Genomic DNA, 15,853 nt, shown 5'->3' on the forward strand with positions numbered 1-15,853 from the left:
ACACATTTAGGCACAAACAATAACAACTGTACGCTAAACAACAACAACACATAAAAGGTTTACCGACTTTATTATCAACAGCTTCTCTGGATATCACGAACTTTATAGTGGAAGGATTTTAAACAGTTGAAGCTTTGTTTTTACAGATTGTTTTTCCGAAACAGTATTTCGACAGATACTTCTTTTCTGTTCTGAAATAGATAAATCCGAGAACACATGACAACTAATGTACTCAGCAAATTAACTAATCATGTTTGAGTACGTAAACACTCGTTTACCCTAATTTGTAATTTACAAATATAGATTCCAGTAACGTCAATCAATACATGTAGTTATCTAAGTTAGTGTTACAAGTTATAAGGTCTGTTGCCTTAATGAGCTAATGTATATACTATCTTCGTTGTTTGAAAGAGGATAAAGGCCATTTTGTTTAATCATAGGCTGTAAATCAACCTCCGCTCAGGCGTTCTTTTCAAAATCAAGCAGATCACTTCACTGAAACTATTACCTTTAGAACTTTAATGACTATTTCCTCAGTACACCATCTTTCGATCACTGTCTACTTCGAAAATTCAGTATAAAGACAGAACAGATTCATGACTTGAATATTGCAGAATATTGTAATTGTGTTCGATATATCGATTATAGAAAGGGTCGCAAATGTTTTAGTTTTTATGAATTGTTTAATGATGCTCTTTTATTTTGTATTTTAAATCTCTTTTTGGTTATCATCTTAGATCGTTTCGTTTCTTTTTCGATAATTGATAATACAGACAGGATAGTTTATACATAGTTTATTAACAAGTTCTACAACTTATATTAATCACTCTCGACATCTCATTCCTGATGGAATCCATTTCCACGAGGGTATGAGAGAAGAGAATCCTGTTTCCCTTTTTTATGGTATAACGCGGCCGGGTTCGAACCCGCGACCTCCCGCACTCGTAGCGGACGCTCTACCAGTATTAGCAGTGGTAGAAAATTTTTCATTTGGTGCTACGATCATTTTGTACACCTTTTATGATTCTTATCTTAAATTAAAGAGCTTTAAAAAAATGAAAACGTCGACAAAACTATCTGCAAAGGTATGAATCAAATGTATAACATTCCTTTTTCTTTCTAAGTTGTGGACACCCAGTCACGTACTGTATAGTTTAGGGTTTCTTATAATACTGAATCGCGTGGCCTGGCAATTTCATCAAGAGACTGTTAGGCAGCTATATACAAATATAATTTTTGTTTATTACATGCGGAATTTCAGAATTGTTATAGAAAACCTGCACTTAGTGCAAACATTAAGAAAAGTAAGTTTTATCCAATAATTACGCCTGGTGCCTCTTTTTGTAACACACTTTATCAAATACACACGTTATTTACCCTCTTATTATGATATTTACTTCTTAGATATAAATAATGAAACGTTGAAGTGCATTTACAGCTAGTGAACTTATACATATTAATTACTGACTGGGTAAACCAGAATGTTCATTATATAAAACAAAGTTTTTGTTGTTGTTATTTATGCAAAATCCTATGAAAATAGACCCACAATACATATTGCTTTAGACTAGAGAATGCAACGTACTCGCCAGACACGATTTATCAACGGACTCATCATCATGATTGTAAAACTTCGTGATATGATTTTCCGATAGCTTTATTAGATTTCAAACGATACATAGGTTTTAATTATAAATGAGCATGTGTGATTTTATTTGATTATATTTCAAATATAAAATGACGTCATTAAAGGAAAACGTGATATTTCTCAGTCCTCAAAGGAAATCTAAATTCAGTGTCGCGACTCTAATAAAAACGAATTGTTATCATTGACTGAACACGTTTATGTGTTACTTTGAACAGTTGTCCGTTCAGATTATTTGGTGGATACCTCCTAATGTAATTAATCTTGCAGTGAAACTTGCATATTTACAAATCTGTTATTACATTTTCATCCAAAACGTTATGCAGAATGACATGTGCTACTTGTTGGTTCAGTTTGTGCGTGTTGAGTAAATGTAAACATTTTGTTCTCAACTTCGTGTAAAATTGAGTAACGGTATATCTACCATTTTATCAAACTCCATCACAAAAATTTCTAGAAGATATTCCCAAAGTTACGTATTTGTCTGAGACGACAAATTGCTTAAATGTTTGTAGACATACGTTAATGGGTGTCCACTGTATATTCAAAGTTAATCCAACTGTTACTCTCTGCTTAGCAGGCTGAACAAGTGATTGACGGATAAAGTATATCTTTATAGTGAATGCCATTACATGTAATGATAGAAACGTTATCAATGACATTGTCCAATTTGATAGCCATATACTTGAATATACCAAAAGCTCAACTAGCAATGGCAAGTCAGTTGTAGTATTGAAAATTACATGAACTATTCAAATAGGTGCAAAACTTGACATATTAAATTATTGTAATTTGAATCTTTGCTTTTTAAAATCGTTGACTAATTTCATACACAACAAGCAAATAGTGTTTTCATAGTTTCATGACTGAAACTGATATTATGAGAGAAAGCAGAATACAGCGAGGAAATACAATAATTAAATAGAAAATAAAGAAGAGAATTGGTTTTACCTTTAACATAAAAAATGATGCGACTGAATCTGATTTAAATTTTGTCAAACATAACATTTCTTTTTTCTTTTGAAACCTGTGTTAGTTGAAAAAGGGCAATCTGCCAACATGGTTTTGTTAATATTTGATATCGTTTCTCAACTTGTGTAACTTCATTGAAATCGTCAACAAAATACTACTGGCGTCTATCTTTTCAAACGACTTAATACTTAAAAACCATTGTTTGGTAATACTGTTTTACTTCGGTCATAAGTAGAACTGTCTTAGTGTCAGTTTATGGTATATGAAAAATAGACTATTAAGGCATATAGGTCAAAGCAATCAATGGTAATAGTTTTAACTCATTAAGAATGAAAAGAGTTCAGATAAGTAGTCAATGTAAGAAAACAGAGTAATGTGTCTGACAATCTCTTCTGAGTAGACAACGAATATATTTCTTTACTATTCAGATAGTCGATCTGATCTTACCTTCTCTGAAAACTTTAATGAGAGTTCATCAGTTGACTGCGATATTGTATGTCTAGATGCAAGAAGTTCAGAATGACACTGAAATCGGTATGTGTTAAATACATGTATTATATTACCTTGATAATACTTAGGCAAACGTGTCTGATGACTCAATACAAAGACACAGAAAATGCCGTTTTGAAACAGTTACTGAATTCATATAAATTTATTTTTAAAGGCAAAGCAACAATCCAAGGTTGCATATTCGGAAACGCATTTTCCCACCAGAGGCAATTTTGTTTGTCCTATCCATCCGCGCTGAAAAGAATGGCAGTATTCAAATTAATGTTCTTTCTTGGAAAACTAGTTTTAAGTTAACCGAATTCGAGAGTTGAGTTATTCCACTGTGTCAGACGTAAACATGTTTTTATGGCGGCTTGCTTGCGTTTACAATAAACAAAAGAATCTACAACTGAAATCGGTTGAATAGGTTTTCTCAATTGCGTTTCATTAACATTTCCTTGGATATTCAGATATATGGCCATTTCTGAAGAAAAAAAGGAAACCATTGGAATTATAGTAATTATGTTTGTTTTTCTTCTCTTTCTAAAACACTAATCAAGATCTATCCCATGGTTTAGAAATTACAATCGAGCAAGAAGAAACATAATTATCCTTGTTCACAAGAACACTGAGAGAACTTACACCTAACATGTTGAATAAACAAGGACAGATACAGTAAAAAGAACAACAACTTGCATATATATTATGACTAGAACATAACATAGAATTGATAAAATAATATAATTATAATGAAATTTGATAATGTCTGTATAAATAGCGACAGCGATTCATTAGTCTAAGAAATATGCAAAATAAAGTTTCGTAAAATTGTAATCTAAATGTATTTATTTACATGACACAAGAGTATGAGTACCATATCTTTCTATTGCACGCATCACGATCTATAAGTCCGTTTGGTCTCACACAGCATTAGCTGAAAGTCCATTTTATCGCACGCAGCATTAGCTGTACGTCCGTTTTATCTCACGCAACAGTAGCTGTAAGTCCTTTTTACTTAACACATCATTACCTGTACGTCCGTTTTATCCCACACAACAGTAGCTGTAAGTCCGTTTTACCTCACACAGTAACAGCTTATGTCCGTTTAATCACACACAGCATTAGCTGTTCGTCCATTTTATCTCAGACAGCATTAGCTGTTCGTCCGTTTTATCTCACGTAACATTAGCTGTTCGTCCGTTTTATCTCACACAGCATTAGCTGTAAGTACGTTTTCCGTTTTTTGTTTGAATGTGTTTGTGAACAGTCATTCACCATGAAGAGAGGCCGATTATGGCATGTCAAACGTTGCTAAATTATATATGTATGTTATTATTATTATATGTTTGTTATTGTTATTCAATGTCTTGTCATTCATATTCTAAAATGGCATTAGTGTTATTCTATATTTCGTTATTCTTATTGTATCTTTGATATTGTTATTCAGTGTCGTGTCATTCATATTCTAAGTCTTACCATTGTTATTCTATATGTCGTTATTCTTATTGTATGTTCGATATTCTTATGGCAAACGTCATTATTGTTATTCTATAATTCGTTATTCTTATTGTATCTTTGATATTGTTATTCAATGTCGTGTCATTCATATTCTAAGTATTACCATTGTTATTGTGTATGTCATTATTCTTATTGTATGTTCGATATTCTTATTGTAAAGGTCATCACGATTCTTTTTACAAAACGTGTCATTCTTATTCTATGTTTGTGGTTGTATTTGTATAGCGTCGCTGTGCTATTTATATCGCGGAAAATCGCACATACCATACGAATATCAAGCTTACAAAAACAATAATGAATATACAACAACAATAACGTCTTTTACAATAAGAATATCGAACATACGTCAATAAGAATAACGACATATAGAATAACAATGGTAACACTTAGAATATGAATGACACGACATTGAATAACAATATCAAAGATACAATAAGAATAACGAAATATAGAATAACAATAATGACTTTTACCATAAGAATATCGAACATACAATAAAAATAACGACATATACAATAACAATGGTAAGACGTAGAATATGAATGACACGACATTGAATAACAATATCAAAGATACAATAACAATAACGAAACATAGAATAACAATAAGGATTTTTGCCATAAGAATATCGAACATACCATAAGAATAACGACATATACAATAACAATAGCAAATTTTAGAATATGATTGACACGACATTGAATAACAATAACAAACATACAATAATAATAACATACATATATAATTTAGCAACGTTTGACATGCCATAGCCGAAAGAGTTTCAAACTATTTAAACATATCATTTATAGATATCGCAAAAACAATACTATTACTGATGTACACTGTAAGCTCCAACATAAATAAGTCTTCCAATGTATAGCAAATAATACATCAATAACTTCAAAATTTCATCGTATGGATAACAGTGCTTTTTTAAGATAAATGAGAACGGTTATAAACAAAAATGAAATGGCCAACCAATCAACATTTTAAAAATTATTTCATTATTACGATGCAGATCTGATAACGGTATTCTCAGATAATCTTGAAAGAACAATACATACAAATTTGTTAAACCTAATTATATTTTGCACTTTATAAAATTAAAGAAACATTGCCGTCAACAGGAACTAGACTGTCTTTTCGCCATTAAGATATAATGATTGAATCAATAATAGCTATATCTGAGTAATGAGGTATTCTATCTTGTATCGTCTTCACTGGCGAAGATAACGGTCATTTCATTTGCTCACAGGCGGTAAGTCTATATCAATATATCAAGTCGATGACCTTAACCAATCGGTCATGGAGGGCCCTGTATTTGCAATCGATATAAATTGTATAATTGTTAGTATTTACATGGTTCTGAAAAAAAAAACAAGAAATAACAGTTTTCTATGTATAATAGGCAGAACGCCTGAAATAATGCAAATGAATGTCATTTTTTCGACTTACTTCAAAGTGTTTTGAACTAACGAAATTCAATTTCTTGGAAACACGATCAATTTATGTATTGATTAATGTACTAGAAATACAAGGCAACGGGCTTAAGACCTCGAACTGCTATATGCAAAAAAATAAAAAAAAACAAACAAACAACAACAAAAAACAACATTGTTGGTGATTCAGTAAAACACGCCAATACAGTTTTTGAAATCTATTTGCCCATTTTGTTCAGGTAATTTAAAAAAACAAAACATTTTGGTTAGCTTAGATTTATGTCACATTTATCGCCGATTTGGCTTCTAGCGCGTTGCAGTGGTTATTGAATTACCTCTTACATGTGCTGTGTTCAGGCATTCTGTTTTCTAGCGGACACGTTATCGGTTATAACAGTACCATTTATACTAAAATGGACAGTTTTGGGATATAGTTGTAGAGCCAGTCTACGTAATTATTTAACAATCCTCGTACTCAATAAAAATGGCAGACAAGGTTTTATTTCATTTACATACAAAGACGTCCTGTTACAGAGGCAACAAAGGAAATAAATAGTACACCATGTTTTTATATAAACATCGGGAAACCGCCTTTTACATTGTAACTTGTAACGATGGTATTGTTGAATTGCTCTGTTTAATCTATATGTGTATACCAAACGGTTTTCATCTATATAACCTTCCTCTTCACCTTTTGGCGTCATAACTGAAGTTAACAGTTTCTGTAGGTTACTTTGATCTTTTTCTGAAATCCAACATTAACATTTCAAAATGGAAAACTTGAGGGTGGCAGAGAAACTGGAAAAGTAAATCAGAAAAGCAGAAACAATTCATGTAAGACATGGTTTGTTTTTAAGCCGTATGAAATGCTGGTATGTTAACATATTGCTGCTAGAAATTCTTTCAACCTCTGACTTTCTTATCGGAGAAAAAATGAATAATCAGTATGTCTTTTATGCTTCAAACAATTGCTTGACATTTTTGTAAGATCTTTTAAATTATTACTTTTTGTTTCTGCAAGAACAAACTCAAATATCATAATGTAAATGGTAGCGAATGACACCTATATATATATCGCAACATATGTGTGTACTAGTCATCCTTGTTGTTCAATCCTGTCATTCTTATTCTATGTTATGTGATTGTATTTGTATAGCGTCGCTGTGCTATTTATATCGCGGGAAATCGCACATACAAAAAGAATATCAAGCTTACAAAAACAGTAATGAATATACAACAACAATAACGTATTTTTACAATAAGAATATCGAACATACAATAAGAATAACGACATATAGAATAACAATGGTAACACTTAGAATATGAATGACACGACATTGAATATCAATATCAGATACAATAAGAATAACGAAATATAGAATAACAATAATGACTTTTACCATAAGAATATCGAACATACAATAAGAATAACGACATATACAATAACAATGGTAAGACGTAGAATATGAATGACACGACATTGAATAACAATATCAAAGATACAATAACAATAACGAAACAGAATAACAATAAGGACTTTTGCCATAAGAATATCGAACATACCATAAGAATAACGACATATACAATAACAATAGCAAATTTTAGAATATGAATGACACGACATTGAATAACAATAACAAACATACAATAATAATAACATACATATATAATTTAGCAACGTTTGACATGCCATAGCCGAAAGAGTTTCAAACTATTTAAACATAGCATAGTTTAGATATCGCAAAAACAATACTATTACTGATGTACACTGTAAGCTCCAACATAAATAAATCTTCCAATGTATAGCAAATAATACATCAATAACTTCAAAATTTCATCGTATGGATTACAGTGCTATTTTAAGATAAATGAGAACGGTTATAAACAAAAATGAAATGGCCAACCAATCAACATTTTAAAAACTATTTCATTATTACGATGCAGATCTGATAACGGTATTCTCAGATAATCTATCTTGAAAGAACAATACATACAAATTTGTTTAACCTAATTATATTTTGCACTAGTGTCTGCAAGTGACCTATCACAAAATGATTTTCTACAAAATATATGAAAAAGGCAAAACTTTCATTAAACATTTCACATGATCATAGGTAGTCTTTCAGTGAATAATAGTGAAAAATATAGACATATTCCAATACTCTTTTACATCTCTTTGAAAAATTGCTATTTTCTTAACCGGAACAATCTTTCTTACTTTTGAAAAAAACATTTTTTTTTATTTCTTTATTTATCTCATTTTATGAAGCATAAAAAGCAAGAGACAGAATGTCTCCAAAGTATTTTACTTCAGAGTGAGTGGCAATTTGATTTTGAAAGATAACTAAATTAAAACAAGAGCTGCTTGAAAACTAGATATCCCCCGTAAACGTCAATAATTGTTCAAGTTTACTCTTTGATATTAAAAATATATATATGTGCGTTATCTGCATTGACATTAGTGAGTAAGTTTATTAAATGGAAATTAGTCTTTCCTACCTCTGGACGAAAGAACAAACTGTTTAAGATTAACCTTAGGATTATTTAAGCTTTTGTTATTTGTCATATATTTATATACGTTTACAATTGTTGCAGGCTGCCTCACCTAAGAAGTGATGTAGACATACACATCGAATAAAAAGAAACAGTAAAATATCTGTTTTTGTTAAAGTGATAAACATAAGAAATATACATATAAATGTTCTCAGATAATAAAGTTAAGGTGAAAAGAGTGATTACCGTCAGAGTTTATTATGTATGCCCAATTATGATTACCGAGCATGTTGAAAATACGTTATACATTGTATGTCATTTAACAGAAACCATTCGTGATGTGCACTTTTCAATGTCGTCACATGACTATTATGTATTTTGGATAGTGTTTGTAATTGAATTTGTGACAACAATCTTTTTATGCTGTAAATGTTCAAACGCAGTATTTTCTTTTACTTTAAGAAACTCATGTATTTTTCAGCGTGTTTGTTAAATGAATGGTAATTAAAAATACTGGCTGAGGTATGAAATATACATGTATTAAGTTACACATCTGTAAAATTTAACATAATATTATATATATTTGACAAATTAATATATTAAGCAAATTAAGTACAAATTTTACCGAAAGTTATTATTACATAGAAATGATTGGTAGACAAAATCAACAGAAAATAATAATAAAGATTTCAATTATTTTAATGGAAATATGCAAAAGCTCTGAAACCCTTTTGATTTATATCTGTTAGAATCTGAGTGAATAATATGGATAAAAGTCCCTTCTGGATATATCAATATTTCTCTTAAAACTGTCTTCTGTATTTTCCGTACTATTTATTTTACTCATTATCAAAATAGATAGACATTCTATCGAAAAGTACTGCTTGAAGTCCTTCTTATCTAGACATGTTCATTAGAAAAGTATTACATAGACTTTCAGTTATACCGAATAACGGCCTGAAAAAAGACTTCTGACCACCGCCCCGGACCCATTCAAATTTTAGAACGATAATCCAGCAGGAAAATTCTAACTTCTAGTATGTCCAAAACCAGCTTTTCCTCTTATAACATTGACTGAAGCGTTATAAAAACGAACAATAATTCAGAAATGCGTCTCCTTCGGAATGATAAATTGGCGAAAATATAAAAAATTCTGTTCGTTGTCACTTAAAATTACTTCAACTAAAACTGGACAGCTGAAAATTCAAAACCATTTATAATTCAGAAACTTCAATCATATATCCATATGTTTTCACTTAAAAGTTTAAAATAATTTGAAAATAAAATATCTTCCACTTATCTCCAATGTTTAATTGCTTTATTATTATACGCCGCACTTGTTCAATGAAAAACAATGTAGTGTGGATGATCATAGATTCAAAACAAGATTTCATTAATCAAACTGGTGCAAAATATATGTAGATGGGGGCACAACCACTTCATGTATGTTATGAACATGACTAGGATTTTGTTTTTAGTTATATGTCTTTTTTAGGTACAAAGAATATTTGTAGTAGTTTGAAAAAAAAGAAATCGTTTGTTGCGACTATGTTCTTTTTTATTTCTGCCGCCGGATCGAAATTTAGAAAAAAGACAAACTTGATAATGGTTCAGTATTTCAAAAAGACCTAGTTTTCATAATTATTGCAAACATTTTTAATTAATCCAATATTTTGCTAAACTGAAAACACTCAGTCAGGTGTTATATTAACGTGTATAATATAAACTATGTGTTTTATTTAGTTTCAATTCAAATGTGATGAAAGTCGCTTTAAGTCACATATTTAAAAGTTTCAGAAATGCGATCAATACTTAAACTGATTAATCATACATGCACAAGGAACTGAAGACTATCTCGCATTCTACACAGTGTCTCCAGGTGCAAGAATTTATTTATTTCATACTTTATTTCATTCTCTTTATTTTTTGATAATAGCTTTCTTGTCATAAATAATGAATTGTTGAATAACTTATACAGCTGATGAACTTGAACATATTCTTTTAATTGCATGCCATATTACAATGCTCTTACAACATATCGCAACAACTGTTTCATAATATGTTTATTGTTACGCTTTTCATAACTTGGTTATAACACGGATGAGTTTGAAATCTCGTGCAACACGTTTGTTACAAACACACTCATTTAAAACATTTATAAATGACCGGACCGTATCTTTTGCAAACATAACTTTTGAGGTTTCATATTCAGCTTTCCATACCAAACATTTATAATTAAGGTAGTTCTGCACGTTAGGATCGAAATTTTTTCTACAATGTAGAATTTGATTAAACTCTGATCTTTCAAAACTTCCGAATATATTGAGAAAATTCAGCAAATAAAAAAGATAGGGTCGTGTGCTCGATTTTTTGCTAGACTGATTTGAAAAATTTCGACCTCACGCATTTTTTCATAATGGGACTCTTGTCAGGTGAAATATATTGCTTGCTTTATTGCAGACAGACATTTAACGGTTGTATACTCAAAGGAATGTCAAGTGTTCTTTTCTGTTTGTCTTTAATCAGACGCAGATTTCAGCTATGAATACAAAATGCGTCTCAAACATAACATTGAAAGTAACTAGAAATGTTTTCTTAGTGATACTGTCGAAATCCAATGCCTAGATACGTGAAATGGTTCTTAAACTCAACAACAAAATGTTTCTAGATACAAATCAAATGGTTATCTTCCATAGGTTCAAAAGACTCATCATGTACCTGACATCAATTAACAGCAGTGCCTTAATTTCAGGACATAATTTAGAAAGTAAATAAACCAATAAACTTTAGATTGTTGTTTTAAATGTCTAAATAAAATGAACAAAACCATGAAGCTTATGACTAAAGAATGGTATAGGTCACTAAAGGGAATAAAATATACTAGTACCAATTATCAAAATTTTGCCAAGGCTTGGGGTAAAGGGTAACCCCTCCATGTCAAAATGTTTTACAGCAACCATAAACTACATGAGGAAACAATGTCACATTTTTGACACCTGTTTTCAACTTTTATGACTTCTTTGTATGGTTAAATGGGTCACTGCACAGATAAGGTAACAAAATTAATCCGAAGAAAGGAGATAACCCCTGGTTGTGATCCTTGGTTAAAATTGCTGATCAAGGAGGCATTTAATTCCATGATAATTTACATAAATGTTCATTTTGGTTTTAAATTGTTCATGAAATTGTTCATGAAAACTTACTTTACATTTGAGTCGCATCAGGCAAAAACAGGTTGCTATTGGCATTTACACGATTATTTCAATCTCATTTTGAGACAGATCATACACAACTGTTGGTGGTGAAAATTGAAGTATACACTGCAGTCTCTGTCGTGATTCAACATTGTTATCAACCGCCCACGAGAATATTGAACTGTGCTTTGATGTTCCATAAAGCTTTTAATTTTATGTTCAAAACAGACAATCAGTCTCAAAATCGATATTATGTTTAATTACCTGCCATTAGTTGGAAAAGAACTACTTTCAATATTGCTCATTAACTTTAAAAGTCATGGTCATTAAGGGAGGTAATCAAGATAAATGAATTCCATAATAATTTGTAATGTGCTATTTAGTAGAATATAACATTGACAAACGTATGACAAAACATAATTGAAAATCAGATTTTAAAAGAAATTAATATATATTTTATGTTTATAACAAAAAAAAAAAATGGCAGCCTCAATATAAATAAAAGCACTACCCTTTAAAGTAGAACAATCACATTAGTATTCTCAATGTTTAGTGCATTAATATAATTGACTGATGCTATTCTTTTTAAATTTCGTCGTCTCATTACTGATTTACTGGGATTTGTAAAGTATCACGAAAATAAACATGTTGCAATTCATTATCTTTATTGCTATCACCAGTTTATTGATTCCAATTTGTAAACTATTATAAAACATGTATCACGTTTTTATCTTAATTGACGTTGATTCATTGTCCAGAGATTAAACCTTACCATCACAATTTGTAATGACCTCATGTCGAATAAAAATGTGAGTATTAACTTCATGGCTGTCACACAATGACGTATATCATCAGCGTTTGCCGACGTATGTGAACTTTGGCAAACGCTGGTGCACGCCCAATAATTTAGCGGTAAGTTTTAAACAAGTTACGAGCACCCTTAGATACGATGATTTTGTACAATGCACAAAATTTTCAGCGTATGCCAACGTGTTGCTTATATGTTAGACATAATGTAGAGGAACGCGAAAGATATGTTATGCACAAGTTTACACACGTTACATGTTTGGTTGAGGCGAATAGGGGGCGAACCCATGACCTACCGCATTAGAAGCGGACGCTCTGGAGAGTTGATAATACAAAAAGAATACATTGACATTTCAAGTTATTTTTGCCCAAGTCAAGGTTAAGTCTAATCAAAACTCAGAATACAGGTACAATTATTTCAGTATCAAGTTATCACCAAAATTAAGAACGTTTATCGAAATTATGCACTGATGGTTTTTGTTTAGCACCCGGGTATTGTTTTCGTATGCTACATAATAATATGAAGCATAAGTCTACTTTAGGACAAAAATGCTCTAACTGCCTTAAGGTACCGAGACTATGTAAATACTACAACCTTCCAATTAAGTAATTGATCAGATATTTTATTGACGCCGCGGGACTATGTTAACAGTGCTGAAAAAATTATTCGTCCTTTCTATTTTATTTTCGATTGATAAAAAGTATGGTCTGATGTCCTTTTTCGTTAATTCGCAGAGAAAATTATATTTTATCTTGTTTTAATGGCAACTACTTTGGCTGTAACAGCAGTCTGACTTGCTCTTTGGTGCTCGTAAAAAGCTATCACACTTGTTTTATTAATTCTGGTCCTTTGAGAGAGAACCAGAGAAAGAGGCCGCAATATAGGTTGGAGCATAATAAAAATGGTTTTTGATAAGTGAGTTGCATTGTGTTGCAAGCATTTTTTATACTTTGCCTGTGCAAGAATTTTGTTATAGAATTTACTTTTTTCACAATTTTACCAAAGATGGAATTCCTAGGGAGATCCCTATCAAGAACAAACCCAATAATATTTAACTGAACTGTGTGCCCTACCAGTATGATCATTGCCGGCGACAGTGAAGAGTGACTTTTAGAGTAATACAGAATGCATTCAGTTTAGCCCAAAATAGCCATTAGCTACAACTTTCCAGCTCTTTTCCAAGTACTCCAAATGAACAAAAAAAAATCATATTTCCTTCAATATAAGGTATTTTTATCTCGGAAATGTCAGTCATTGGCGCCAGTAACTAGTTCAAACACTCAGCCTTGGTGTTTTCCTTCCTCATAGGTTTGTGTCAATTATTTTATTCGTGTCAATGAGTATATGTGCTTAGCCCGCCGTATACGTTTATACATTATGTTAATACGTTATTTGAAAGTAACTTTTCCTATTGAACCACCATTTATTTTTTTCCCCATTATTTTTTTAAAAAAAGTCCTAGTTGGAACTTGTTTTTTTTTTTCATTTTTTTTAGTATTGAAAAGTCCTAGTTATACAGCAAGTAACAACTTTGAATGCAAACGTGACACCGAAATCAGTTTCGGTTAAAGAATTGTTATTCGTGTTGGTAGTAATGAAATATCTTACTTCTGCTACAGGGCAAATATATATATTTATATTACAAAATAGTGTTTAGGTATTTACCGTGATGAAGAGGTTTCGTTTTACTTAAAAGACATCTTTTGTCAATTGTAAGAGCTAAACATATCAAGTTCCTGTCATGATAGGATGATATGGCATCAAAATATTAGCTAAAATACTAATAGAACAGAAATTTAATGGTGTGGAAACAATATGTTAGCGTAGAGTTTTATGGAAGTCTCTTTCAAGATGCTTAGCTGATATAATTATATGATTATTCAGCCCACTTTCTTCCTTTAAAATTCCTGCATATCGGTTTTAACCTACTCTTACGTAATTCCCCTCTCATTAAAGTTTAAAAAATAGCAGTGCTATTGTACATGTGCAGGGTTAACTTAAACTGCTTGTTATTTCTTAGTTGTAGGGCCCTTTTCTTACAGATAGGAATTACAAATTATAATTAGAATTATATTTCACTCAATATGAACAAACGAGGTGCCGTTAGAACCTTATACACTGAAAATACCAATCTGACAACGGAGTGCGAGAAACGAAAAATAAATTTTATACATACAAATGCTATGATTTTTGTGCGATTGACCTTTCAGTGGTTAGTAAGATAAATGATTATGAAAGGATTAAATATATTTATTTATTTATTTGGGTTTTACGGCGCATCAACACAGTATAGGTTATATTGCGCCAAACAGGACTATAAATTTTGGTTCCACATCTCATTTACATCGAAATAAAAACATGAGGTATGGAATCACAGAGTTACTGCAAAACCAAGTGTTAAGACCCTATTAGTCGCCTGTTACGATCATGCAAGGGTAAGGCAGTGGTTCCAATTCTTTTCATACACAGAACGTCCAGGATTAAATAGGATTAATATTCCATGATTATGCCAGCCGCATAGTTTTGAGATTAGATATCGCGGGCTTAGCGCAAAACGGTTGTAACTGATATGAAATAAAGAAGGAGTTACAACCGTTTTGCGCTAAGCCCGCGATATATTAAAATTCCAACAAAAATTCACACCATAGCAATGTATTTTCAGTAAATTCATTGCTCTGTGTTTAATATTTTTTATATATATTTTTTTACAGAAAAATGATGCAAAAGATTTATACTGATTAAAATATACACAATATAGGTAATTGAAACAACTTGGATTTACAGTCAAGATCGATTATTAGGGCCTGACATAATAAACGTTGAAGTTGTATCTTTGTATGAGACAAATGGTTTCTGAAAGATTTAAATTAGGACCAAAATGGATCGAAAAAGCCTACCAAAGTTTACAGCAACGACGCCATTTAAAATTTTGTAGTTTTAGTTTTGGAAAGCAGGGTTGATGTGACAATAATCTAGTGACACCAGTCCTAAGCAGATATTTCTTTTAATATACAAATAAATCGTTTTCATTTTTGAATATCTTTGGACTAATTATTAAAGGTTGTATCATAATCTTATATTGCGTTTAGGTCACATAGCACCAACCACATGCTTTCCATCGCCCAGTGGACCTTCTGTTACTGTGTTACATTTGTAAGAGAAAATTTGCTATAGTTACCGGATTTAGTTAAAATTAAAGAATTTTGATTGTAACTAGAACATATATTTTTGATATTTTCTCAGAAATTGAGAAGTAAAAACAAATATCAATAAACGAGAATGGAATCTACTATTC

Source organism: Mercenaria mercenaria, chromosome 7, assembly GCF_021730395.1.
Source record: "Mercenaria mercenaria strain notata chromosome 7, MADL_Memer_1, whole genome shotgun sequence".
Lineage (NCBI taxonomy): Eukaryota > Metazoa > Mollusca > Bivalvia > Venerida > Veneridae > Mercenaria > Mercenaria mercenaria.